The following is a 12407-nucleotide window of genomic DNA, read 5'->3' on the forward strand; positions in this document are numbered from 1 at the left end:
CTTAAAGATACTTTCCCTTATCTCGATAATATAACTATTGCAGGGAAAGACCAAGCTGAGCATGACGAAAATGTACAATGGTTTTTAAATGTTGTACATTCTAAAAATCTAACATTAAATGAGGCAAAGTCAATAACGTCAGTATCATCGATTAATATTCTTGGTTATTGGGTTGGAAATTATATAATCAACCCTGATCCAGAAAGACTCCACCCACTCCAAGAGATACCTGTTCCAGCAACATTAAACTCTCTACGAAGGGTTCTTTGTATGTTTACATATTATGCCAAATGGATACCAAATTTTTCTGACAAAATTCAACCTTTGATTAGAGCAAAATCTTTCCCCCTTGACTCTACAGCAATTGGTGCCTTTACTTCTTTAAAGAAACAATTGGAATCTGCGACATTACACGCCATCGATGAGGATCTCCCCTTTGTTGTTGAATGTGATGCCCCTGATTTAGCAGTATCAGCTACATTAAATCAAGGAGGGCGACCAGTGGCTTTCATGTCTCGTACTCTCCAAGGTAGTGAATTGCACTACCCACCCGTCGAAAAGGAAGCTACAGCAATTATTGAAGCAGATAGAAAATTGAGTCATTTCCTTGCTCGCCAGCACTTCACTTTGATAACAGTTCAGTGTTCAGTGGCTTTTATGCTGGATAATCGGAAACGAACAAAGATTAAAAATAGTAAAATTCATGAATGGAGGATTGAATTATCCGCATATAGTTATTCAATTGAGTACTGCCCTGGTAAGGATAATGTTGCTCCGGACACATTAACCCGAGCATTTTGTGCCTCTGTTCATTCTTCTGCACTCACTGATCTTCACAATGGGCTGTGTCATCCTGGAGTCACTCGTTTGTTACACTATGTTCCTTTGCAAAAACTTACCTTTCTCTACAGAAGATGTGAAGATGACGTGTGCTTCATGTAGAATCTGTGCTGAATTAAAACCAAGGTTCTTCCGTCCTGAAGAAGGAAGATTGATCAAAGCTACTCAACCTATGGAACGATTGAGTATTGACTTCAAAGGGCCTGTACCATCCTCCTCTCAAAATGTTTATATACTTACCTTAGTTGACGAATATTCGAGGTTTCCATTTGCCTTTCCTTGTCCAAATATTTCAGCTGCTACTGTTATCAAATGTTTAGATCAACTGTTTTCATTCTGTGGATTTCCAAGTTACATACATTCTGATAGGGGCACTTCATTCATGTCAAACGATTTAAAGGACTACCTTTCTAAGAGAGGAATTGCAACAAGTAAAACAACACCATATCATCCTATTGGAAATGGTCAGGTTGAGAGGTATAACGGAATCATTTGGAAAGCAGTGAAACTGGCTTTAAAATCGAATGATATACCAGATCAGCAGTGGGAATGTGTTCTACCAGATGCATTACACTCCATCAGATCTCCACTGTCAACTGCTACCAATACTACTCCACACGAGCAGTTCTTTAACTTCAAACGGCGTTCTTCTAGTGGTACTTCTCTGCCATCATGGTTGAATAGCCATGGGCCTGTGTTGCTTCATCGTTATGTCCGATTAAATAAGAATGAACCTATTGTTGATGAAGTTGAACTGACTGATGTCAACCCTTCTTATGCAACTATCAAGTATCGGGATGGACGTCAGTCAACTGTCTCACTTCGTGACCTTGCACCATGTCCATCTTCTCCATCAGCTCCGTCACTTCTTGATAACACTAATCGGGAACTTCCTGCAATACTTCCCGCATCCTCTATGGAAACTTCTACAAGAAATTCTAAAATTGAAAATCTAAATAACAATATGAGTGAAGTTGATGACCAAGCAATATATCTAGCCCCAGCTATTGAAACACCGGTATCTCCTGAGGCTCCAGTGCTGCGACGGTCATCAAGACGTATTAAACCTCCTGACCGTCTCAACTTATAAATAGGAGGGGAGAATGAAGTGAGCGCATGTGCGCATGTGCGGAGCTCTTCTAGAGTGTGCGCATGCGCAGGACATTTCTAGAGTGTGCGCATGCGCAGGACATTTCCGGAGAGTGCGCATGTGCGAAGTATTTCGGGCGGGAAAAGCCTGCGGAATCAGCCATGTTTGCCAGACGTTTCTGAGTTTGTGTATTGCAGAAATAAGTTGCTTAAAGCTTAAATAAAGTTAAGTTAATTACGAGTAGTGAAAGTTTCATTTATCTCACAACACATGGTATTATATAGTGTTTTTTTGTCACCTTAGCACATTCCACAAACATTAGTCATGGTCAGAGGTACAGAGAATAAAGATTACTACAGGATGCACCCGAGTGGTCTCGTCACATCAAAGGCATCTTGTCATATGGTACAAGGACTTTACATATCAAAGGTATCGGACATTTGGTGCAAGGCATCTTACATATCAAAGAGATCTGCCATTTGTTATTGCCCCTTAATGAGATCAATCTAGCTTCTTCTCTGCTTCCTCTCTCGTCACTTGGGAGACAAATGTTATAGTATTCATTATCTCAAAACACAGCAACCCGAGGCGAACCTAAACTTGACTTTCCTACAAAATGTTATTCAAAGCACAACCTTTTTTACATATTCCGGTAGAGATTTACCCCCTGGTGTCAAAAATCAGCTTAGCTGAAAATGGTGTGCTTTATTTCTTGAGTAATTAATAAAAATGTTCACAAATCCGATCCAATTTTCAATTCAAAACGCCCATTTGTTTTTAGTTTTTTTCGCTGATGACTTGACAATGGATCTTCCTGCCATCTGTTCGCGCTACGATTGGCGTCACCTCCCACCCCTCCCTCCTCCCCCCGTTGTTCAAACATCGCCCTGTTGACTGAAGATGTTCGCACGCTCGCGACTCAGCTCGGGCCCTGTACCCGGGAGCTTTGGTCAACGTCCGCTACCGCCCTCCCGCGAGCTGCCGCCCTCACCCCCATGAGCTGCCGCCCTCCCCCCCGCATGCTGCACCCCAACGCGAGCTGACGCCCACCCCCCCCGCAATATTTGAACATTACAAAATCCAGCTGCCGTGAGGAGACGACCCCCCCGCGAGCTGCCGTGCAGTCACCCCCCCCCGCGAGCTCTTGACTACAGGCCACCCGAAAATTAAACCGCGAGCTATGACAATTGGGGCTGTCATAGATTGTCGTAGCTTGTCGCCAGGTTAACGTAACTTGTCACTGGTGCTGACTTTGGTGAATTCCATTGTCCTAGTCGCTGGCAATCACCTAAAAATCACCTAAGTGTGACAGGCCCAGTGTACCAGGCCCCAGGCCCAGTGTGACTGGCCCAGTGTGACAGGCTCAGTGTGACAGGCCCAGTGGGTAGGCCCAGTGTGACAGGCCCCAGAGTGACAGGCCCAGTGGGTAGGCCCAGTGTGACAGGCCCAGTGTGACAGGCCCAGTGTGACAGGCCCAGTGTGACAGGCCCAGTATGACAGGCCCAGTGGGACAGGCCCAGTGGGACAGGCTCAGTGTGACAGGCCCAGTGTGACAGGCCCAGTGTGACAGGCCCAGTGCAGTTTGACAGGCCCTCAGTGTGACAGGCCCAGTGTGACAGGCTCAGTGTGACAGGCCCAGTGACAGGACAGGCCCAGTGTGACAGGCCCAGTGTGACAGGCCCAGTGTGACAGGCCCAGTGTGACAGGCCCAGTGTGACAGGCCCAGTGTGACAGGCCCAGTGTGACAGGCCCAGTGTGACAGGCCCAGTGTGGCAGGCCCAGGGGGACAGGCCCAGTGTGACAGGCCCAGTGGGACAGGCCCAGTGGGACAGGCCCAGGGGGACAGGCCCAGTGGGACAGGCCCAGTGTGACAGGCCCAGTGGGACAGGCCCAGTATGACAGGCCCAGTGGGCCGGCCCAGTGTGACAGGCCCAGTGTGACAGGCCCAGTGTGACAGGCCCAGTGTGACAGGCCCAGTGTGACAGGCCCAGTGTGACAGGCCCAGTGTGACAGGCCCAGTGTGACAGGCCCAGTGTGACAGGCCCTTTACTGAAATACAGATGATTGTTCACTATGAAAGGTTTGGCAGTAACTCTGCATTCTGCTGCTTCATAGAGCAAAATTATTTCTGAAAAAACAGGATGTCTCCTTTGCTGTTACAGCTGATATGTTCCACTTAGTATTCAACCCCCTGTTGCCATAATTGTTATTTTGTCATTTGGTTTCAAAGAATCAGCGCTCTAAATCACTTTTTGCAAATGGTTCTTCGAAAAAGAAAAACTTAAGGACACCGACTGGTTTGAGGCATACTTATGTGAAATGTCACGTATCATTGAAGCTGAATGCTCTGCACACCTTGCACATGATGTACAACCGAACCCCCAGCATGTGAAGAGGTCTAGAGCTTGCAAAAGCAGCCACACAGGTTTTGGAGTGACTTGGCAAAGAAATCCAAGCTGCACGCAACTATGGGAACTTTTGTGCCGTGTAAGATGGCATAGAGCAATACCATGTCCAAAATTGCTTCTCTGAAATCTGCAGACCTCACCATCATCACTGACAAACGAAGCGGGTGGATCACTGTGTCGAACATCATTCTCAGCCACATTCATGCTAGGCTGACATCTCCACCGCAGCTCTTGATGCTCTCCCTCAGGTGCCAGCGATGAGTGAGTTTAGATTGAGAAATAGAGAGGGAAACAGGCCTCTTCGGCCCATTGTCTAATGAAGAGCCTGAACTCTGAATATGCAGACACATACTGCAGCTCACCTACAAATATTGGGGTGACATTGGTTCTTGAGTGGAAGTTGTGAAGGTTGATAGTTTTTCATCAGCCCTGTGGATTAGTAACATTCCAGTGGAATGCTTATTATTTGCCCCTCTGATTCCATGCCCTCCCATCTGCTTTGGAGACTTGGACTAGCCACAGCCGCCATCTAAAACCACTGGTGAGGGACCACTAAAAATGACTCCACAAAAATCTTCCAATGAACAGTTTTGGGCTTCATATCTGAGGAAGGATGTGCTGACTTTGGAGAGGGTCCGGAGGAGAACAATCCCATGGATATTCGGGTTAACAGAGAAGGTGCGTTTGAAGACTCTGGGCCTATACATGCTGAAGTTTAGATGGATAAGGAGGGATCTCATGGAAACCCACTGGATCGTGAAAGGCCTAGATTGAGTGGATGTGGAGAGGATGTTTCCAGTAATGGGAGAATCTAGAAGCAGTTGGGGAACAGCCTCAGAATAAAAGGATGGACCTTCTAAATGGAGTTGAGGAGGAATTTCTTTAGCCAAAGGGTGGTGAATCTGTGGAATTAATTGCCATAGATGGTTGTGGAGGACAAGTCATTGGGTATTTTTAAGGCAGAGATTGATAGGTTCTTGATTAGGGAAGGCATCAAAGGTTATGGAGAGAAGGGAAGAGAAAGGGGTTGAGAGGAAAAAAAATAGATCAGCCATGATTAAATGGCAGAGGAGACTCAATGGGCTGAATGGCCTAATTTTGTCTCTATGGTTTTATGGTTTTCATCTATCGGAAGGTAAAGCCAATTATTGTCTACTCTCAGTATTTTTGGTATTGTGGTCCAAGGTACACCTAGTCTGCTCCATCAGATAGACCACATTGTACAGAAGCCTGACAATACACTCTCAAACCAGATTAAAAATTCTAAGCTCCGTCATAGTAAGAGACACTGAGTTACACAAAGGTTCAGGGATGGTTTTCAAACTTGCTTGAAAGGATGCCACATTTCCACTGATTCCTGGTCCATTAGTACTCAAGGTGGAAGGGATTCCAGATGATCATATAATCCTTGAGTCCATGTGTTGGGAGCCTCTATGAGCCCAACATAAATGATGGACAGAGCACATCACCTCTGACACTACACACTCGCTGGTCCCATTAATCCAGAAATGCTGCCTGACCCGCTGAGTTACTCCAACATTCGGTGATTTCTTCGGTATAAACCAGCATCTGCAGTTCCTTCCTACATACTCACTGTGGTGGATGTTAATTTGTGTTTATTGTGTGTTTTGTTGTTTATTATTATATGTATGTCTGCAGGCAACGATATTTCGTTCAGACCAAAAGGTCTGAATGACAAATAAAGGATCTAATCTAATCTAATCTAAAAATCTAAACCTGGTGCGTAGGGAGTGGATGAGAAAGTGGGATAACATAGAACTAATGTGAACGGGTGATCATTGGGCGGCATGGACTCGAAGGGCCAAAGGGCTTGTTTCATCTTAAGAGAGTGATATTCTGTGAGTGGATTAGCTGTCTGATCTGTTCCAACCGGTTCTGGCTGTTGAATAAAACAAAAAAACAGCCTTTTGTCGAATTAGAGGAACTGAAATGAATCTTCTGGGATTAGTAGAAATCTTGTAAATTACCCATAGATCGCAGAATTCCCCTTTGTATCTGCTTCAGATTTTACAGTAAATGGCACTCTGGTGCTTTAGAACTCTGGTCTTTAAGGCAGTAACAGTTAGTTTCTATACTAACTTTTCATTCTTCTGAACATAAAATATACAACACTACTCTGCAACACTGATCTGAATGTGGGCTGAATTTATCATGCTGTAGGAAGCAACCTAGACTTTAATAGAGTCGGGCCAAGTCCATGGACACTTTCACCAGGTCTTTCCTGCTTATTTGCTTGTGTTGAACAAAGGCCAATAACATTTTATAATGCTGGATTTATCAGCAGTAATCAGTTTGATAGTACAAGAGCTGCTGCATTAATCTGTGCACTGTCCATGAAGGTCCAAAGCGTTTGCATTTTTCAGCTTAAATTGGGGCAATCTGGTGCAAACTGTGACAAGTCTTTTATCTTAAACTTGAATGCAATATTTATGCTTTAAATTGGATTAGCTATAAATAAGATTAGGCTAAATTACATTCCTAATTACATTCCACAGTAGAGCCAGGCTCTGATCAACAGGTGCAGCACATGAATGATCTTAGTGTATTCATAGATACATAGAAAATAGGTGCAGGAGTAGGCCATTCGACCCTTCGAGCCTGCACCGCCATTCAATATGATCATGGCTGATCATCCAACTCAGTATCCCATCCCTGCCTTCTCTCCATACCCCCTGATCCCTTTAGCCACAAGGGCCACATCTAGCTCTCTCTTAAAAATAGCCAATGAACTGGCCTCAACTACCTTCTGTGGCAGAGAATTCCACAGATTCACCACTCTCTGTGTAAAAAATGATTTTCTCATCTCAGTCCTAAAAGATTTCCCTCTTATCCTTAAACTGTGACCCATATTTCTGGACTTCCCCAACATTGGGAATAATCTTCCTGCATCTAGCCTGTCCAACCCCTTAAGAATTTTGTAAGTTTCTATAAGATCCCCCCTCAATCTTCTAAATTCTAGCGTGTACAAGCCAAGTCTATCCAGTCTTTCTTCATATGGAAGTCCTGCCATCCCAGGAATCAGTCTGGTGAACCTTCGCTGTCTTTCCTCAGATTAGGAGACAAAAACTGTATGCAATACTCCAGGTCTGGTCTCACCAAGACCCTGTAGAACTGCAGTAGAACCTCCCTGCTCTTATACTCAAATCCTTTTGTTATGAATGCTAACATACCATTTGCTTTCTTCACTGCCTGCTGCACCTGCATGCCTACTTTCAATGACTGGTGTACCATGACACCCAGGTCTCGTTGCATCTCCCCTTTTCTTAATCGGTCACCATTCAGATAATAGTGTACTTTCCTGTTTTTGCCACCAAAGTGGATAACCTCACATTTATCCACATTATACTGAATCTGCCATGCATTTGCCCACTCACCCAACCTATCCAAGTAACCTTGCAGCCTCCTAGCATCCTCCTCACAGCTAACACTGCCCCCCAGCTTCGTGTCATCCGCAAACTTGGAGATGTTGCATTCAATTCCCTCATACAGATCATTAATATATATTGTAAATAGCTGGGGTCCCAGCACTGAGCCTTGCAGTCAAGAGCGGAACTCGCTATCAAAACATGGAGGGGACGGGGGACACAATTTTTTGGGGGCCACGCGTGCATGCGCACACTCACACACACACGCGCGAGGCTTCGGAGGCTCAATCCAGCGCGAAAAGCGGAGATTTTAAAATTGGGATCACAAAAACTTGGGGGCGATGTCCCCCACCTCTCAAAACATGGGGGGGACGTGTCCCCCCTGCCCCCCCCGGGTTTTCTGCCCCTGCTTGCGGTACCCCACTAGTCACTGCCTGCCATTCTGAAAAGGACCCGTTTACTCCTACTCTTTGCTGCCTGTCTGCCAGCCAGTTCTCTATCCACATCAATACTGAACCCCCAATACCGTGTGCTTTAAGTTTGCATACTAATCTCTTATGTGGGACCTTGTCGACAGCCTTCTGAAAGTCCAGATATAACACATCCACTGGTTCTCCCTTATCCACTCTACTAGTTACATCCTCGAAAAATTCTATAAGATTCATCAGACACGATTTACCTTTCATAAATCCATGCTGACTTTGTCCAATGAATTCACCACTTTCCAAATGTGCTGCTATCCCATCTTTAATAACTGACTGCAGAATTTTCCCCACCACCGATGTTAGACTAACTGGTCTGTAATTCCCCGTTTTCTCTCTCCCTCTCTTTTTAAAAAGTGGGGCTACATTAGCTACCCTCCAGTCCTCAGGAACTACTCCAGAATCTAAAGAGTTTTGAAAAATTATCACTAATGCATCCACTATTTCTGCAGCTACTTCCTTAAGTACTCTGGGTTGCAACGTATCTGGCCCTGGGGATTTATCGGCCTTTAGTCAATTCAATTTACCTAACACCACTTCCTGGCTAACCTGGATTTCACTCAGTTCCTCCATCTCATTTAACCCCCGGTCCCTTGCTATTTCCGGCAGATTATTTATGTCTTCCTTAGTGAAGACAGACCAAAGTAGTTATTCAATTTGTCTGCCATGTCCTTGTTCCCCATGATCAATTTGCCTGTTTCTGACTGCAAGGGACCTACATTTGTTTTAACTAATCTTTTCCTCTTCACATATCTATAAAAACTTTTGCAGTCAGTTTTTATGTTCCCTGCCAGTTTTCTTTCATAATCTATTTTCCCTTTCCTAATTAAGCCTTTTGTCCTCCTCTGCTGGACTCTGAATTTCTCCCAGTCCTCTGGTAGGCTGCTTTTTCTAGCTAATTTGTATGCTTCATCTTTTGTTTTGATGCTATCCCTGATTTCCCTTGTTACCCATGGATGCACTACCTTCCCTGATTTATTCTTTTGCCAAACTGGGATGAACAATTGTTGTAGTTTATCCATGCAGTTTTTAAATGCCTTCTATTGCATATCCACCGTCAACCCTTTAAGAACCAATTGCCAGTCTATCTTGGCCACGTCTCATACCCTCAAAGTCACCTTTCTTTAAGTTCAGGTCCCTTGTTTCTGAATTAACAATGTCACTCTCCATCCTAATGAAGAACTCAACCATATTATGGTCACTCTTGCCCAAGGGGCCACGCACAAAAAGACTGTTAACTAACCCTTCCTCATTACTCAATGCCCAGTCTAGAATAGCCTGCTCTCTCGTTGGTTCCTCTACATGTTGGTTTAGGAACCTATCCCGCATACATTCCAAGAAATCCTCTTCCTCAGCACCCCAGCCAATTTGATTCACCCAATCTATATGTAGATTGAAGTGACCCATTATAACTATTTTTCCTTTGTTGCATGCATTTCTAATTTCCTGTTTAATGCTATCCCCAACTCCACTACTACTGTTAGGTGGCCTGTACACAACTCCCACTAGCATTTCTGCCCCTTAATGTTTCGCAGCTCTATCCATATCGATTCCACATCCTCCAAGCTAATGTCCTTCCTTTCTAATGCGTTATTCTCCTCTGTAACCAGCAACGCTACCCCGCCTCCTTTTCCTTTCTGTCTATCCCTCCTCACATATTCATGTATGGAAATCAGATTATAATCAAGCACTTGGCCCATGTTGACCAACCTGGGTCTCACTGCACTACTGGCACTACTCCTGACCTTGACTGCAGTTGCATGCCTTCTCTCATTCCTGACCCTGAGTCCAGCCTTACACCTGGCCCCCTATTCTACCCTGATCATAGCTGCTTACCTGCTTAGGTTCCCAGTGCTGAACACTCCCATTGTCCCAGCTTTGACTGCACATCTAGTACTATTCCAGACCTTGACTCTGGATGCACACTTGGCCTTGCTCCTATCCCCTCCACACTGACAATATATCTGGCCCACACATAAAGCTCAATTTCGGACCCCCTGGACTTAACTTATTACGTTAAAGTCCACAGGTGCTTATCTAATGCAGTAATCTTTTATGAATCACTTCACGGACCAATTTTTTATGACAAAATTTGCTCCATCCATTGACTTCCTTGGTATCTAACATGCTAGTTACTTTGTCAAAGAAGTCATCAATTGGTTGAACACAATTTCTCATCCATAAAATTTTACTCACTCAGCTGTATACGTATTCTGTTACCACTTCCTTCATTTTCCTAACAAACTGTCCTGAAATCATTTTCACCCCCAATATTTTCAGTATTTTGCTGTCTTCCTCTCAGCTGGGACTTTTCCGAAATGCAAAGTCTAATAATTATATATTTAAGCAATAATATTCTATTTAATGTGATCTTAAGAGTACATAATATTTTCTGTGGTATTCATAGCACAACAATGATAAAAAGATCTTTGTTTTGAGTGTACCTACCAACATGCGTACATTATTATATTACAGTTAATATGTACTGAGGGCAAATTTTTGTTCCAATTCTCCCCATTCCCAATTACATTTACATTGAAGTGATTGAAATCCAACTGAAGTTTAAATGACATCAGAAAATTAAAACCTCCGGATGGATGATATTCATTACGTGGTTGGTTGGAGTCAGTATCAGCACAATTACTATATTAAACTTTGAATCATCAGATGTCCTGGTTCAAGCTGAAACTAAAGAGAAATAATAACCACCTCACATATTCCCCTACAAGTATCTCTGTCATTCCTTTAAAATATGCCCCTTCTAAAATAAATTAACTTTTCCCAAATGTCTCACCCATTTGTGATAAATGTCAGTCACAAGAAGCTACCATAGCGCACTCTTTTGTTTTTTGTATAAAAATCCAAAAATTCTGGAATGAAATATTTGAAATCTTCACAAAATTATTAAAAATAAAACTTGTACCAAAAGCAGAATGGATCATTTTTGGAATATCGGAAGGTAACACCGAATTAAACGTGTTTCAAAAGAACTTACTTAATTACGGGCTAATAATGGGAAGAAAGCTTATACTCAAATTTTGGAAAAATGCTCCAATACCAACAATAAAAATGTGGATTTCAAACATGTTCGAAACACTACACTTGGAAGAGATGAGACTCCTTCTAGCAGGCAAAGCAGACCACTTCCAAAAGACGTGGTCTGCATTTATGGAACTATTACAAGTATAAGGTGCTATAGTAATCTATATTACTAAAACTCTGTTCTTGACCGGTTTCGGCTTTCTGTGCTGCAGTTTCCGAGAGTACGCCGCCACCTACGGCCGTCATTTTTGGCCACCTCACTCAGAGCCCCCCTCCGCCGCAGGTGTGCCGAGGATATTTCCCATCGATGAAAATTGACAAAGATATTAATGTTTTTACAACATTCCCCATTCTCTCTGCTGCCCCTGCTGGAGGGAGGGGGAGCGACTATAAAACCAGGAAGTGGTGTGCCTCAATCAGTCTCTGCAAGTGGTGGTTGCCTCACTCAGAGCTTTGAATGACACTGACAAATGTCTACAGCACTGCGAGTACCCTTAATTTGGTTTGAAAATGAAAATATGGTTAGAGGTAAAAAAGCACTGCCTGCAAATAGTTGTTTGGGTTCGGGTTGAAGTAAAAAGGCACTCTTTATATAAGGGTTTTAGGCATTTTCTTTCCTTTTTAGTTCTAGAGAACTATATGTTTTTATAGATTATGTGTCTTCTGTGTGTCTTTTTAACTTGACTTGACTCTGAACAACCGCACAAGAGTTCCTATGTGTGTAAGCACAAATGGCAAATAAAGTTTTTGACCTTGACCTTTGGAACCGGCGGGGGGGGGGGGGGGGGAGGGTTGGGAGAAATAGGCTTTTTGATTTGATGTAAACAAAGAATAATAGTTGAGTGGCAAATGACAAATAGTGCTACCATCCCCCAATATTTAACTGAAGGACCAAAATAATGAGTTGTCGGAGCTGTATGTTGTGACAGACAGCCCGACACATTGCATGTCATTTTAATATTACACTTATTCCAGCTTGCACTGAGGCTGCTCCATAGCTGGAGCTGCAGTGAGAGACTCGCCAATCCGGCAAACACTCACCAGCCCCGGCTCCCCACCAACATCTACCCCGCCGCTGCTTCTGCTTCCATCCCTCCCACCACCCCGGACCATGCAGTTGATATTAGTTTTGAAATTCTTGTTGATCACAGAATTGTTG

The sequence above is a fragment of the Leucoraja erinacea genome, chromosome 10 (assembly GCF_028641065.1).
Source record: "Leucoraja erinacea ecotype New England chromosome 10, Leri_hhj_1, whole genome shotgun sequence".
NCBI classification, from domain to species: domain Eukaryota; kingdom Metazoa; phylum Chordata; class Chondrichthyes; order Rajiformes; family Rajidae; genus Leucoraja; species Leucoraja erinaceus.